Below are 13503 nucleotides of genomic sequence, written 5' to 3' on the forward strand. Positions count from 1 at the left end.
ACTGCACCGACCCCACCATAAGCAGCGCCTGCTGGTGGTCAGATTATACGGCCGCTTTATAACTGGGATACCGGCTGTATTGCTGGCTCACGTTTTTGATAGTTCATCGGCGGCTTCCGTCAGTGCGTCTTAAGCGATGCCTGCTTCATACGGCAGCTTATGAGATGCGAAGCGGTTTAAGTTTCTGCCATTCGACTAACACTATTGTGGAACTCCACAGAATAGGTTCGGCGAAATCGTAACATTGTATTTGTTCACAGTATTAAAAAAATACAGGCCATATATTTCAAACTGCTAACGACAAAATACATGACATAGTTAAAGTCATAAGTTCAAAGCAATTTCTTTCAACGTGCTCAAAGGTTGAAAACATATTTTAAACATTTTCTCACTCTCGAATTCCGTAGTATGCTGTTGCTTCGCCCAGTACGTTTTAACTTTACGAAATCTCAGGTCTGTTGAGACAACGTGCTGAGTGTAAGAAAGAATGGACAGGCATTTTTAGAAACCAATAACAGAAAGCGAACGGCGCAAATAAGCAAACGCCAGGTGTCGCGACGCCATGGCGTAGCCAGCGCAGGTAGTACAATTAAAATACTAGCAATTTCGCCAAAAAGACGAAGCATGCACTGAGAGCAGTAGGAAAGTATCAGAAGAGCGCAGGTGGCAAAGTACGCAATTCTAGTGTCCGTATAAAACCGCTAACATTAGCTAGCTAACTAAAAAAGCATAATTTCAGGCTCTCAATAATGTATGGCCCAATTTTGCTAGAGAGCCGTGAGCGCGATTTCCTTCAATGACCGGCTTTAATAACATCCGCGTGATTACCAGTGCCACCAGCGGATACACCGCGTGATAAAAGCGATCGTTTCGTGCTGCCGTATTTTTTTTTAATAATTATTTTTGCGCCCCGCCTAAAAAACAGATTGCGTAACGCTACGCGCGCGGAAGACAGCGTCCTTCAAGCCACCCACCTTCCCCGTTCGCTCCCCCTCCTCATGCTCACCCCCACGCTCCCTTCACCCTTGCCCCCTTCCCCATGCTGCATCCATGCTCCAGCCATCTTTAAAAAAAGTCATTAGGTCTCTCTCATACTGTACAGAGTGGACTACGTCGATTTTGATGTTTCTACTGAGAACTTTATTACAACGCTTGCGGTGAAGCCTACGCAATCAGGTAGGAGCTATATTTTTCTGTACCATTCTTTGACAGACGGACAAATATTGTATTGTTACTCCCCTGATTACTTAATGTTGATACATTTATTGCCATTTTCACGGGAATTCAATACACAAGTCTATTTATTGATAATGAAAGCTATTTGGTAATATACGACTGTTCAGCTGTCAGTCCGAAAGTGGGTACTACGATTGCATTCGTAGGCTGATTTTAAGAGTCAAAATTAGCGCTTATTGTTCTAAATCGATGAGCGCTTTTACATTATATTGGTTTGGAAATACTGTAGTCATCCCTGCTTTCCATCAAACCTCGGAGATTAACAAGAACTTTCTCATATCAGCCCATCATACTGCAGCCCTCAGAATAAAAATCCAACTTGAAACCACGGGCTCAGTATAACAAAGCCGTCGTTGGTTACCTACCGTGAGGTACGGGCTCAATTATGCTGGTGCACGAATATCATGTTATGTACCATTACGTAAAGCAAAGCATACCGTGCCACCAGCGAACAGAAAAAGTAGTTAGAGAAGCGTGCTGGCTTTGTTTGCCTACATGAGCACATTATGACAATATACTTATTTATTATTTACTTGTTTATAGAGCTACCGTCAAGACTGTTAGCGTAGATGCTAAAGCGTTAATAAGTTATTAAAAGGAGCAGCTACAATACAAACCATAAATACAAATGACAACCAGAACAAAACGGATGCCAGTGCATTAGTTGTTCCCTAACCAAGCTTTTGGTTACACTTCAAAGGCAATAGTGCCCTAATGATGGAAACTGCAAGAAAGGAGGTTTCGACACGATAATATGGTGGGAATAAATAGGTTACGATGCCATTTATTGTTTAAAATGTAATACGTACTTTATGATGGTGACCAGTGCGCCTCGAAGTGTAGGATGGTTCTTTAAGTAGCCTGTCGCTTTTGTCAACGATTCTGCAGTAACTATTCAACGCTATAACTGAGCCGTGTATGCTTTAGATGTTTCGAAAGCAGGCATCTAATATAAAATCGGAGATTCGACGTCAGCGAAACACCGATATCAAGCACCCTACATTTCCCACTTACGCGCGATTGCCTATCGGCACCTAAGCAAGCACGATATAACTAGTATTTGCATCATTATGTTCCTCCGCCTAACAAACGAGAGATTAATGAATGCTACTTGCTTTTCTCACGTCGTTTCATCCAAATGCAAGAACTTTCCTTGCGAAAAACTCAGTAATAAAAGCCTATCCATACTTAATTTTGCCGGAAGGTTTCTTGCTATTTGAACTCACTGGTTTATTCATGGAAACTCAGATGCCGTCGAAATCTTTATATAGACAAGAAAACAATTAAACGAGCTGTTTAACGCTTGCTGAACCAACCTGGGTCACTCGGTATAAGCCACACGATATGTGCGGCTCTTCTACAAACGTCTTTCATGCCATCTTGAGTGACTATTTAGATGCTAGTTTTCATATTAATCCTCATATAACACATGCTATAAACAACTACTCACAAACAATAGGTTTGTTTGCTAATAGCGTGAAAGTCACCAGTCGATTCAGGTATGCAAATCTGCAGCATCAGATCCTACCGCACGTCACATTCGCAAACAACAATGACATCCAGAAGACAACTTGCTTTACTGCGGTCCCTTTTTTCGACGGACGTGTGGTCGCTGCCGGACGCCATGCACCCACAAAGTTAATATGCTTCGCTGAACCCTGATGCTGTGCAACTTACCCAATACGCCAAGGAAGCTCGCAAACAGGTATGTCGGCACACCACAAGACAGAGCAGTGACGCGCGTCGCTACATACATCACCAACAAGTCCTATTGACCTATTTCGCGGATCAGTTTGTTCTAGAGAAACGAGAAGGCGCTTCCGGCGGCGCGTCGCACGTACCCTCAGCGACAGCGCACAAATACGAAACCGCCACTGCTTCCACCTTGCTTCTGTGCGAAGAGCTACAGGAAATGCAACTGCGTTTTCGCTAGCGCACTGTGCTTCCATCATCCTAGATTGAATCATGTGGGTTGATGACGTGTGCAGTAGTTGGTTGCAAAAATAGTGACTCGCATATAAAGGAATGGAATGAATCTGAATGGCGAAGTTCGCGGACCGCTGCTGCTACTGTCCGTACGTGCACTTCGAAATGGACGGCTTTCTTCGACGACACAGAAATTTGCTCATCCTCCAGCCTTCTATCGCTAACTTTCAAAGAAAATGCTTCCGCCCCAAAACGTCGGCAAGAATGAGTAACAGTAGCTAAACAATGACATAGGGGGAAGCATCGCGGACTGTCATGGCAAGTTACGCGAACAGTTTCAACACACATCTGCCACAACTGGGGCGAAAAATTGCACCCACGCTATCGCTAACGTGTCAATGAGTGAAAAAGGAGGCATTTTAATATATGCGCACCATATGCGCACAATAAATGGCAGTCTATACCGACAGCGCATGCAATGTGGAAGCTGAATGTTTCGCAACGGTCCACAAGAGTAAAGAAGTTAGTAGCGATAATACATCCTTGCTACAAGAAGACATTACAACGCACAAAACGGCGACGATGCAAGCCTTGCGCGCAGCAAGAACACATTTATCGGAGCTGAGCACACCCACGAGCGATTGCGCAGAAAATAATCAGGTAGCGACCTCACCGAGGATATTTATTGAGTCGGAAATGTGACAAGCCCCTGCTTCAAAACACTTGCCAACTAAAGAACAAAGAGGAAAACACACTAATCCTGATTCAATTCGTGAGCGAAAAGTTTGGATAGCTTGGAATACAAATCGTTGTCCGGGGTCTGGCCTTCATATTGATGAAGACCCGACCGCGGCAATACCTCGCGAAATCAGATGTTTATATTTACTTTTCTACGTGTGCTGTTTACACGTTTCTACAATGCTGTTTACATGTTTACAAACTATATATATATATATATATATATATATATATATATATATATATATATATATATATGTATATATATATATATATATATAGGTATAGCACACACGCACTTCCGCAACAGTCACCTGACAAATCGCTGACTATCATTTATGAAAGCCAGCTGCATGCTTTACAGACTAAAATGTCACTTTGATTTTTCAAGCCACTGATATTGCAACCACCGCCTCATAATATATTATGCGCATTGCCTCAACAAGACCTAAATCAAAGCCGTCACTTTTATATTAGATTCCAACGTTGCTACTTTTTAGGCGTTTTTCTTCGTTGTTCATGAGTTTAGATACACCTGATGTGAAAGTAACCTAATTTTCCGTGCTAAAAATATTTTGCACGTTTTCCCGGAACACCAAAGTATTCATATTCCACATAAAGTAGGTTTTGTTACTTAATCGACCGTGTAAATTGGTATAAACATTCCCTTACTAATTAAATTGCGAAGCCTGATCTCACCCACGCGAAGGAAAACATGATCACATCTCAGGAGAGAGGTGAAAGCGGACAGTGACAGTTTCTTACGGCTGCTCGCTTCACCGCGTCCCCGGAACTTGAGGTTAAGCATAAACATCAAACACAAGACGGACGAAAACACAGTACACGTAAAACCACCAGCCACCTCGGTTAGTGTTCAGTTTTAGCAGCCACCGCAGATTACATTGAAGATACGACGCGCGGGAAGCCCATGTGCTCAGCTGCGTGGAGAGCCATGCGCTTCCACCGCCGTGCTAAGATCAGGAGACACACGCTCTGTTCCCTTATCGCGTGCTTAATGACGAGACCAGCAACACTGGGCCCCTTCGATTTTCCACTTCTGGCTATCCGTGGGCTGCCAGAGCGAACCAGAGCGTCTTCGTTTTTCATGCACTTCTGCTGGGCGTTCGCTTTACTTGGACTGGACGGCTCGGGCTGCCCGCGGGCTGCCAGAACGACCCAAGGCGATTTTTGTCAGGCTGCTCTCTGGAAGTTCTCTTGCTAGCAGACGACTGGAAGAGGTGGGTGCTCGCCACCATCTTTGTGGGGACTTCACGGACAGCAACGCGGGCGCTTGAGGACTTGAATTTACATCGCTCAGTCAACTGTCTACGGTCATCTTCGGATTTCCTTTCCTCTCGCGTTATTTTCTTTGGCGCTAACGCACCGTTCCGCATTGCGAGGCTTTGCGATAGGAGCGGCGGTGAACCGTTCGAAGCTTTTGTGTGTGTATGTATGCATGTCCCATGAAGGTTTCTTTCCGGTGGTTATCAACGCGCCGTGCTCTCTTGCGTGCACGTTATCTGCGTCGTGTTCCGTGCGAGTTGTAGACGCTCGTTCACCCACATTGCTGTATATTTTCGGTTCGTCTTTCTCTGGTGGTGTTCCTTTTCACAAATACCGCGTATGTATGCAGCGAGATTTCCTTTTCTTTGCAGTTAGTGAAGGTGGTACAGCTAGTCCGTGTTCGCTTTGTCTCTCTGTCGTAGGCTTGGGTGGCACCTTGAAACCGATATGTGTTCGAACTGCAGGCCGTTGTCGCTAAGAGTGCACGGGTTGAGTAATAGGCACACGTACATTGGGTAATTCATCTCATAATCGCGACCAATATTGCTTTTCGCGTGAAACGTTTCGCTGGTCGCAGGCGGCGTACATTTTCATGCGCCAGCCGCATCCCTAGCTCCTTAGTGTCCAAATGAGAATCACCATCAGCCGAAACAAACTTTCTGAAATCGAAGCCCAAGCAGATCGGCACAAAATCTTTTGCGTATCAGACAAGCCCGATATCCTGCTTTTTCATGTCTTGTAAAGCGATGACAAAACGCCAACTCATCAATGCCGCCAGTGGGTAACGTGATCGTTGCGAGCTGGGATTCTCGAGCGATCGCTTTCGGAGATAGAATCACGAGCGATTTCGTGTCTTGGCATCGGACGCGTAGGAAGCCGTCTGTTGCGCTGTGCAAGGTGGGGTTGGCCTAGTGCGCGTTGTTTTGCCAGTCGCGCGAAATCTTGCGAAAGTGATTGTATTCCTGCATTCAAATATATACCTGTATATTCAAGCTGGCAACACATAAATTGACCGACTACGCCGAGCTCACGCAGCCTCGCCGAGAGCTTCCATGCTGGTAGCATGTCTAAATTTCGCCAGCTGTCCCGGCGTTCGATTTTCGGGCGAACTTCGGCCAGCTTCGGGTTGTCTTGGAATCCCAGCCTGCGTGACTTCCTATCAGGACCGGAACTAGCTGGCTGCCGTCTGGCTGCCAGTGGGCTGCCAGAACTCCGAAAATCGTAGAATACCACTGGGTCCTAAGGAAAATGAGCCGCCTTAAGCCAACCCCTTTCTCGGCTCACCCTCTCTTGTTTGGCCTCACACCCACAACATGCTGAGCGCGCGGCGCTGTCTTGAGGTATTTGCACTGTGTAACGGAATAACATAATGGCGGCGTCCACGATCGTGGCTAGAATACGCCTCCAGTATTCATTTATTTGCTATCGCATAAAGTTGCGATGAACTAATCATGTCAGGGTTAGTGAAAGTAGTTTGCTTTGCCAGCTAAAATCATTTTGTGTGAGTCAGTTGCTTTTATTGTGATAACAATGGAAGGACAAAGGGCGTAAGCATTTACCGAAACATTCACTGAAATGGCGCTTTCAGTCGTTCTGCGACATTTGTGTGTGCTCTGCCTAGCGTGGTTGCTAGGGTACTTCCTAGCGAAGAGGCGCAAGCTAAGCTAGGCAAACGCTCGAAATACGTCGCGCAATAATGCCGACCAGGTGAAATTATGCTTGCCAATTAAGTAATGCCCCTAGAGTCAAGTAGACAGAAAATCACATGACTACCAAAAAGTTTTGTGTACCCCGATTGCACAGTTTTAACAGAGTGGCCGCCATGCCGTTTTAAAGCGAAAGCTTTACTGGCCACGAACTTGCGAATTCGCTGTGGCCGTGCTCCGAGGGGGCACATGACGTCACACCGCGTTCCTCGTCACACTGAGTTCCTAGACTGCGTTCCTCGTCGTTGCGCTCGCCTCCGCTCGCTTCGCCAGCTGTGTCGCATGCCTGATAACACGACGGAGGATTGAAAAGGAGAGCTCGTGTGCGCCGCAACCACAGTTGAGGCGGCAGTATTGACGGAGACAATTCTGATAAGCAGGAGGAGGTCTGCAATCGATATCGGAACGAGATGAATAGGAAACGAATTGCCCAAGAAACAGAAGAACAGCCCACTGAACGACTGCCTAAACGCCGCAACATAGCTGGACAACGAGACTAAGGTGGACTCTCAATGACGATTAACCAAGGCTAATCATGTTATGCCTTAGCTTTCGCTACGTATATCCTGGCATAGCCAAGCGAAGCCACTGCCAATTTTTTTCCTTTCCTCCATTGCCATTTTTCTAACAGCAGTTGCTCTTGTTACCATCCTCTTTTTTCACAGCGCTCTTACTTGCTGTACTATATTTTGCAGCCTATGTTTAGTCGTCCCATTCTTTCCGCATATTTTCGCGCTCTTAAGAGGGGCATCTTTAAGTTATGCTACCGCACTCGTTCAAAAGGTTTGCAGATGTGCTGTTAACGTACATTCCTTTCTTTTAACCTTCTCACGTTTACTGAACCAGGTGCTAAAACTTTTCACTGATGCCAATTCTCGTTTTAGTGCCCCAAAGTCCTCATGAAGTCGATTTAATAGGCAAGTACGTCGTTCTCGGTGCTCAAGAGGACTGCATACTTGTTGAATATGGCACCGAATACGATGGTGAGCACACATCTGAGTTCGTTTATGCAACATGCGCGCAGATTTTCGATTTCATCTACAAACTACTTGAAATTGTGTTTTTCTTAAGTATATCTTTACGCAATATGCTGCCACGACAAAAATATTCGCACCGAAATATATGTTTCTGACAAACTTCAAAGACAGCTTTATTAGTTACCATATTAATTTGTTCGTAAAACTCGTAACACTTCCATCCGTACGTTTGCAAGATCAACATACGCCATTGAAATACGTTCCCATTATCAAGCTTTAATGTTTCAGTGCTATGGTGAACAAGAAACTGCTATCTGCTGAACCAATTTTCTATGAAAAATAAAAGAATGCGCGATTTGTTTTAATCTAGAAATTTGTACTGTCGTATAGGAGCGATATTTTGAGTCAACCGTATATGCGAGTAGTGCAATGAATATATCAACGGGCACTCGGTTCTCACTTTTTACTTATAAAATTATATTCGATGATGCATTCCTTTGATGGCGGTAGAGTAAATTGTTATCCAACCTTTTAAATACGCTGTGTACAGTAACAAATGCAATATTTTTGGCAGTGGTCGCGATATATATATATGCTGTAAGATTTAGCTCTTCTGTCCAGCATTTCTATTTTCTAATAGCAAATTATTGTATATGTTTTGTTTAATCAATGAGCAGTCGCTTTCCTCGAGCGCTAGCGTGCTGACATGTATTCACAACAATTTATTTAAGAACCGTATTTCATAACGACGTATTAACCGGGAACCCAAATTACAGGCACAGGATCGACGCTGTAACGCCATCACTCGCGCAAGATTATCGTGTAATCCCTTGTGTCTATTCTGCAAAAACATACTACATAATATGTTACACGGATTGTACTTTTTTGTGCTACTGTAATTATTTAGACTAGGATCTGAACATTTAGGCACGTCTTCTGTGTTCACGTCGGGAATTCAATACAATCGTGATTTTAGTAATTGCCTTACCAACAGCGAATACCCAGCTACTGCACTGAAGCAAAATATTTTGGCAGTGTGCCGACCGACGCGTGCTAGGCCCTAACGCGTGCGAAGTTATGCTCACGGCGGTGGAGTTGTCATCGCTAAGTGTTGAACGCGGCTTCGAAAGCATAGCTCGGTCCACGGCTGGTCTACAGCGCGCATCCGGTCAAGCCACTGGTACCGGTGCAGTCGTTCTCCAGCATGCGACGCAGTGACACGCCTTCAATGAGCACGAGGTCGCGGGATCCAATCCCGGCCACGGCGGCCGCATTTCGACGGGGGTGAAATGCGAAAACACCCGTGTACTTAGATTTAGGTGCACGTTAAAGAACCCCAGGCGGTCAAAATTTCCGGAGTCCTCCACTACGGCGTGCCTCATAATCAGAAAGTGGTTTTTGGCACGTAAAACCCCATAATTTAAAAAAAAAACACGCCTTCAACACTTGGTGACTTCGGCGCCGCTGCTATTGGAGACACGAAGCGCGTCAAGTGGAGAGGCACGGTCGCAATATTCGAAAACAAGGTTATTGTCCACTCTAACTTTACTCTGGTGTCGTGACAATAAATGCAGCGTCACTTACACAATATTCCACTCTTTTCTTTTTTTGTTCAGAGAGAACAATGCACCAATAATGTACACGAGCACTGACATGCGCAGCGGAAAACAATATCGAAAGCGCACTGGTATTACGAATTTAGTTGCTGGAAAAGCAATTTACTTTAAAGACCAAGCGGCCCTATTCAAAACTTGTCCATTTCAATTCTACAACGAGCCTTGCACGATGGCTGAAAAAATTTTGGGGTCCCCCCAACTTCGCCTGACTGTCATGCCAGGCCACGAATGCCGCGATAGCTCCCCGTCTGATATGACGTGTACATACTGATTATGCATGATTAAACTGAACAAAATAAAATAAATATCTCTGATTCAACGTCTCTTCCCCATTATCTCTCTGCTATTTGAGAAAAGCTTTCAGACTGGGATCCATTCGCCTGTCTGTTCCGTAAAGTCACAAAACCGCGAATACTCACCGCGTCATAGTGACATGTACGCGTTGAAGATTTGTTAATATGCCCAACAGACGTTTTTTTTCTCAATAGCCGGAGCTCCTTTCCAAAAGGAACAGAAAATGGCTGCCTGCTGGTCGCTCAAGCACTGGCTGGTCGGAGCTACCGGAAACAATGGATTTTTTTGCGTGTAATAAAACAATCTGCACTGCTGTATAACAATATCGAGCCCTCTCGGCACGCATAGGATATCGCTCAGCCAACTTGTCTTCTTTTGCGGTCCGTTTAGGCGGCATTCTTAACCTTCCGTTGCACGAAATCGCAATTTTCGACAAGCCAGCGGAAGCTAAGGCAAACCGATCAATTACAGACGTCGGCACCAGCCTATCAGGCTGTCTATTTTCACTGCGCCGTCTGATCGAAACCCTCGCCACAGCTGCGTGCTCTTCACTTCTTGTCAGCCAACTGTACAAGATAAGCTGCTCAATGTAAGCAATGTTACCCGCTTTAAACGAAACAAATTTAACCTCCGATATAAATGAGGAGAGCCTCTAATTGGGCTTTTCAAACAACGCGGGGGGTTACCACCGAATCCTTATGTCGGTGGTTACGTAAATATGACGTCAGGAAACTGGAATGCAAACATATTTTAATAGTTTTACGTTACAGAGCCCAGAATAGTTCTTAGCAAGCTACGACCACTTTTGCGTATGGGGTATCTCTACCCTATTATTGTGGGCCGATTCCGAAGAGAGTGCAGCTGAAAAATGTAGGCCCATATATGCTACTAGAGGTGTGCCTATATATATATATATATATATATATATATATATATGACCGCATAAAGCCAACAGACAATGAAGCTAAGGAGGCACCAGAGAATATATATCGCGCTGAAATTGAAATGTAGAAGTTAGGCTACTGGACATGGCTAGATCTAGTGCACATAAATGCCCAAGTTAGTCGACAAATCTATAGCTGTTGCCGTAGCACCATTGGCAGTGCGACGTCCGCCTAATACGGGGGTATAGCGCTGGGCTCCCAGCAGGGGCAAATTAACTTTTTGCCCACTTTCATTTCCCTTTTGTCATTTGCTACGTTTCAATTTCATTCCCAAGTAATTTCTCCTTGACTTCAATGTCTGGTGGCTTTCTATGTTCGTGATGACCAAAAATCAAGCCCCTCGGCTTCCCTTGTTCATCTTGACTATATAAAACCATATATATCTACGTATATATATTGCCGCTAGGTGTCACGAGCCAGCGCTGAAAAAGAAGTTGGGACTGGAACGCGCGCTCAGCAAGAGACGGGCGCTGGAGTAGAAGAAGTAGACGCTGAGGACGCCGGCTTGAATTTATTGTACGCCATCTTGTACAACTGTCTGCCTTGCCGACGCCAGGCACATCTTACATTGTCTTTTCGTGACAAAACTGCTGGAGGTGCTGGCTACTCCTGCTGCCAGGAGGAGTTTGTGGCATCGGATGAACCGTACCCCGCTGTATATACATACACCGTATATATATATATACACCGTATGTATATATACACCGTATATAAACCGTACCCCGCTATATTATATATATAAATCCGTGTTGGCTGGCCACTGATATGATATATAGAGGGCGTTCAAAATTAAGCGTTATTGTTATCTTAATATAGGGCACTCGGAGGCACGCCAGGACCACCTGTGCAAATAAGTCATATTGCCAGAGGGACACGAAGTGAGATGATAATTATCACTGTCAGCAGCCGAACTAACTAAAATTGAATATTTACTTTTTGTTGACTGCAATAAGTGGGTATGTCTGTATTGAAAAGTTAGGGGCAGTCGTGTTTCTACACAGTATCAGTTGGAAGAATTCTTTCAGCTTGTCTGTGCTACAAGATATCCGACGCGAAGTTTCAATTGTCGTCCGCATGATTACACATGCAAGAGATTCAGGAATAGCGCAAAGCTCCTCCTTGATGTGACGCGGCTGTTGCGTGCGGCGTTTAGGCTGACAACAGGGTGGAGGTATTGTCAAAGGCCCCCCTTCCCCGCTCGGCTGGCGAAATAAAATATTGACGCGAAATAGGTTTGCACGTCTTGACACGGGACCCTTAAGGCGAGAACGACGAAGTTCCTGGTTGCGCGCGTGCTCTCCGAGGACCAGCCATCGCTAAAGGCAGACGTTTTCTCTCAATCTGTCGGTGCGAAACTGTTTTAGTTGTCATAGCTGGGTGACAATATTACGGGGTCTCTTAAGATCTCTCTTACGAGGTGAACGGCGACAGCCTAATCTTCCTCCTCTTATCATTCGCCTCTTTCTGTTTGCCTCTTCTATTAGGCAGTACTGGTCATTACTAAGCACTTTTAGTCATTTCTAATTTATTGTAGTCGTTACAAGTTCTCATTAGATATATTGGTCATGTCGTGGTAGTGGGGTTACTCCGGAATAATCCTGACCTCCTGGGGCTCCTTAATGTGCACATAAATAATAGTACACGGGTGAAATGCGGCTGCAGTGGCTGGGATTTGATCCTGCTACCTCGTGCTTAGCAGCGCCACACCAAAGCCAGCAAGCAACCACGGCGCGCGTGTTTGAGACGTTTACGAGGACACTCGGCCAGCAGAGGATACTATAAGAAAAAAAGATTTCCGGTAATTTTTTTAATAATAGTACAAGAGGATTCACGGTGAGAAACTGACGTATTTGCGCGTTTCGTATTCCACAAGTGCGCTTCTCTGCATGGCCCTCTTGACTGGCAGATGGCGGCACAGGCTATCGTTCAAGTGATGACGAAGTGCTAGCTTCTGATGTGGAAGCTCTTCTCTTGCGTCCGAGTAGATCACAAGGTTCTGCTTCCTTATCTACAGCTTGCGCATGGTTTAATCACAATCGCCATATCAACATTTTTCATGTGATAGTGCAGGCAAATTGTATACAGGGTGTTTACAACAGTGAACGTGCAGCCGTTTTATCGCCAAACTACTTCACCGGAAACGATTACCCAGGGTTAAAGATTCCATAATGGCCTGCAATTCATAATTTCTCCCGCCGATGGAACGGGATCTGACATGCAATGGTGTTTATGTTTGCTTTTGCTTTAGTAAACTGAATTGCACTATTTTCTTTCTTCTTATTTCAGGAAAGAGCAAGTGCATATTGTGGGGACTTGCAAGCGAAGGGCACAAAAACGAGACGGTGTGTTTTAGTCTGTTAGAAAAATTGTGCACCCAAAATTTGTACGACGTTGTGGAAAAAAAGGACGCATGCATAGAATTTGATGAGAGAGATAAAAGACTGAGTGAAAAAGCCAAACAAGAAGAGGATGCCAAGCTCTTAGGGGAAGGTTAAGAAAATAAAAGCATGCATTTACGCCACATATGTATACGCGGGGAATCCTTAGTCTCTGGTACTCAACACACCGATAGCCTGGCTGTACACTCAAAAGACTGGCTTTTTTGAATTCATAGACAGAATTTTAGTGCTAAATTTCTTCGTCTCCTTAAGCGCGACGCTGTTCAGGTCGCCTCAATTTTGAGAGACAGTAACAAGTATGCCTCAGAATCCTTGCGTAAGCCTTTCTGAATAGAAGAATCACTTTAGCGTGCTTCCAGTAGCCGATCTCGTAATCGTTCGCG

General features: G+C 44.9%; 1 long non-coding RNA gene across 1 annotated transcript; it reads left to right on the plus strand.

Moving 5' to 3' along the window:
- The first annotated feature begins 5011 nt into the window (after positions 1-5011).
- Positions 5012-13219, plus strand: LOC129384246 (uncharacterized). Its single transcript, XR_008611988.2, has 3 exons — positions 5012-5138; positions 7775-7873; positions 13008-13219. It is a non-coding gene; the product is annotated as an uncharacterized lncRNA (long non-coding RNA).
- Positions 13220-13503: the final 284 nt, after the last annotated feature.

The sequence above is a fragment of the Dermacentor andersoni genome, chromosome 8 (assembly GCF_023375885.2).
Source record: "Dermacentor andersoni chromosome 8, qqDerAnde1_hic_scaffold, whole genome shotgun sequence".
NCBI classification, from domain to species: Eukaryota; Metazoa; Arthropoda; class Arachnida; order Ixodida; family Ixodidae; genus Dermacentor; species Dermacentor andersoni.